The sequence below is a fragment of the Penaeus monodon genome, chromosome 1 (assembly GCF_015228065.2).
Source record: "Penaeus monodon isolate SGIC_2016 chromosome 1, NSTDA_Pmon_1, whole genome shotgun sequence".
In the NCBI taxonomy this organism is placed as follows: domain Eukaryota; kingdom Metazoa; phylum Arthropoda; class Malacostraca; order Decapoda; family Penaeidae; genus Penaeus; species Penaeus monodon.
In genome coordinates this window covers 18,938,897-18,942,585 of record NC_051386.1, presented here as the reverse complement: position 1 = coordinate 18,942,585, position 3,689 = coordinate 18,938,897, and the positions used below count along the sequence as shown (strand labels likewise).

Genomic DNA, 3,689 nt, shown 5'->3' with positions numbered 1-3,689 from the left:
CAGTTCATTATTAAAATGAATGGATTGGGTTTAAAGTAGTTAAATTAAGATAAATGATAGCTTCATGCTACCCACTGGGAGGGTATAATGCACAAAAGGGAAATTGTGGTGTTAAGTAAAATTAAAAAAGGAAAACTGTAAATTGTAAAAGGACATGGAAAAATCCTCAGTTTTAGAGATCAGTGCATTTTCACCAAAGAAAGTGTGAAACAATTAGTGGATTGTCACGGAGTGATAAATTGAAGGGATTTTGGCTATTTTGTATAATCGTCCCACTCTGCTGTTGAAAGACCTACTCACTTAGGGGTGTAGTAATACTGCTGGCTGGATAAAAGAGTTTTATTAATGTGTAACTAAATGAAATGCCAAACTAAAAAAAAGGTGAACAATATAACTATTGAAAGTTCCTTGAAATCTCCCAGAAACACATTGACCAAAGCAATTTTCAACTGTCATCTTTACTGTAGCAGTATTATAGATACCTAAAAGTAGACTGGATTTTGAAGCAGTAATACTGTGGGAGAAAGTTATATAAAAAGCCAAATTAAGAAAGCATCTATGTGACCAGAAGTATGTCAGCAGTTTCACTGAGCTATCTAATTAGCAGGAGACCATATCCTGAGTGATTTTGAAGAGATAGATATTAATTTATTTGCCATCCTTTGCCAAGGAATACTCTTTTAAGCTCTTTTTTTTGCATTGGTTAATTAATCTCTTAACAGCTATATTTTGTTTTGAGTATGACATGGGTGTGGACTTTGTTTACCATTTTTGGATGTTCCATACTTACTAACCATTTCATGAAAGTTAGTCAATCCCTTATCACATTTAAAACCTGGAATGGAAATTGTAAGTGATTTGCAATGTATACAAATGGAAAAGGGCTTTGGTTAAAGAGAATATAATAAATTAATATCACAATATTTTTGTATTATTTTTTGTAGAAAATTGAAAATTAAAGGGGAATCTTGAAAATGAATGCTTAGATTACTGCTAACCGGCTGCCGGTCATATAGATCAAATAAACTCTTCAGGAAAAGAAGACACATGAAGATGTCACGGGAATTTTGACACCGGACGGGAAAGGTAAGTGTCCTAAGGATTTTCTGTTTATGTTTCCATTGACTTTCATATCAGGTGTTGAAGGTCATAGTTCGTCTGTACTTCCAAGTCCTAGGTTTGATATATTTTTATGAGGTAAAGCTAATTCCCAATAACGGAAGAACAAATACAATATGAAGTAGAATTTTTAGATATTTCATTCATTCATTCTTTCTTTCTGTATTTATTTATTTACTTGTTTATTTGTGCATAGTTGTTGCCCTTTGAGTTTTGTGTGTAATGCTATATATAGGCAGCCATTTTTAGCCCTAGAAGAAAGAAAAAGAATAGTATGATGGCTTATACTTTTTACTGAGTGCTTATTCAGTTTTCACAAATTTGAAATACTGATACACCTAAATATTATGTCCTGATGAGAAGAAAAAGGTGGGTGTGTAGTTCAGAACAAAACCGTATCAAACAGGCAGACATATTGTAGAGTTCTATATATTCAGATTTGATGTAGGGCAGTATTGAGGGAAATTAGATTAAATAATATAAGGAAAAGAAGAAGAAACATACAGAAGCCATTATTTTCCTAAGATATGTTGGAATTTTAAACATGTGCAACATTTGAAAACTTTTTTTTTATAATTTTTGGATTGATTTAATGGAACCATAGCCCATATTCTCCTTTTCTCTTCTTTCTCTCTTCTTTTCCACCTGTCTTTCCCTCTTTTCATTTCCCCTCCTCTTATTCTCCTTCCTTCCTTCCTTCCTTCCTTCCGTCCTTCCTTCCTCTGCTCTTATTTTCCTCTCCTCCTCTTCTCCTTGGCCCCTCTTCCATTTTCCCTCCCCCTCTCCTCCTGCAATCCTACCTTCCTCCTATCCCCTCTTTATTCCCTCTTCCTGTTCTCCCCTCTTCTCTTCCTTCAAATTACTCAACCTTAGCACCTCCCCCTCTTTCACCTCCCAGGCCACCCCCATTTGTTCCACCAGAATGAATTCTCCCCCCTCCTTTCCACCTGACTACCCTCCCTCCATTCCATCTAAATAATTATCCTTTAGTGTTACGCAAAGGACAGGATCCTAAGTGCAGTTTCACGTTATTCTTGGAAGTCGCCATGAACCATTCTGATAATTTGGATCCGTTCTGATTTGATTGTTACTGTGAATTCTTGGTGGATGAATGCCTGTTGTAATGATTTATAAGAACAGATATTGAATTAGATTATTATGGTTATTATATATATACAAAGTAATTTCAAGGGTATCTCACACAGTTTGTGGATGTAGCTTATTTTAAGGAAGGTAAAGAAAATGTTAAAGATAACCTTAAATTATGTTTGACATGCTCTGTAAGAAAGTTGGGGGAAATGTAAGTGTTAGTTTAACATTGTTCCTCTTTATTAATTCTTGAAACAGAAGTGTTCTAGTAAAGAAATTTTGTTTAATAAACAATAAAGTACACAGGCATTATGTTAACTTAATGCATTTTTCACTTTGCAAGTTATTCTTTACAAAAAAGTATATACTGGCATTTTTTCTTGCATTTGCTTGTGGTTAGTGCCTAGTCAAAAATGAAGTTGTAGTTTTGCGAGATCCATGTGTCTGCTTCTGGCATATCTTGTAGGGTAAGTTCCTACATTGAGAAATGTTTAGAGTGGTAAATGTGGCCTTTTTTTCTTTAATTTCGATACTAATATTGATTATGTTATTTAGTATTTGTTGTTACTTCTCTCTCTCTCTCTCTCTCGCCTCTCTATCTCTCTCTTCTCTCTCTCTCTTCTCTCCTCTCTCCTCGCCTCTCTCTCTTCTCTCCTCTCTCTCTCTCTCCTCTCGTCTCTCCTCTCTTCTCTCCTCTCTCTCTCCTCTCTCTCTCTCTCCTCTCTCCTCTCTCTCTCTCTCCTCTCTCTCTCTCTCCTCTCTCCTCCTCCTCCTTCCCTCCTTCCTCTTCTCTCTTTCCTCTTCCTCCTCCCCTCCTCCTCTCCCTTCCTCCTCCTCTCCTCCCTCTCTTTTCCTCCTCCTCCTCCTCTCCTCCTCCTCCTCCTCCTCCTCCTCCTTCTCCCTCCTCCTCCTTTTCCTCCTCCTCCTCCTCCTCCTCCTCCTCCTCCTCCTCCTCCTCCTCCTCCTCCTCCTCCTGCTCCTCCTCCTCTTCTTCTTCCTCCTCCTCCTCTTCTCCTCCTCTCCTCCTCCTCTCCTCCTCCTCTCCTCCTCCTCTCCTCCTCCTCTTCTCCTCCTCTCCTCCTCTCCTCCTCCAGTTTTCCATCTTTTTCTCTCCTACTCGTGCCACGTCTTCCTTCCCGTTCATCCTTACCCGTTTCCCTTTTTTCCCGCTCTCAGCCCGTCCCTCTTCCCTTTCCCTTCCCCTTCTCCTTTCCCTTCCCCTTTCCCCCTACCCGACCAGAACGCAACAAGCAAACGCGTTCAGCAGCGGCGGTCGGTTGGAATCCTCAGTAGTCGAGAGAGCGAGCGAATGGATCGGGTTTCCTCGGCATTGGGTGTCGCCTCCGCCTCGTTTCGCTCGTTGGGTTGTTGCATCCTCGTCCTCCAGGCTCGGTTATCGGTTCGGCTGTTGGTCGCTGCTCCGAGATTTGTTTACAAGGGCAGTGTGGCACGCGTGGTTGTGGGAATGGGAGGGGGATGGG

General features: G+C 40.0%; 1 protein-coding gene across 1 annotated transcript in view; it reads left to right on the top strand.

The window, feature by feature from the left end:
- The first annotated feature begins 944 nt into the window (after positions 1 to 944).
- Positions 945 to 3,689, top strand: part of LOC119597884 (MICAL-like protein 1) — a 110,483-nt gene continuing 107,738 nt past the window's right edge. The window contains exon 1 of the mRNA XM_037947791.1: positions 945 to 1,086. The gene's annotated coding sequence lies outside the window, so the exon portion shown is untranslated. The remainder of the gene's footprint in view (positions 1,087 to 3,689) is intronic.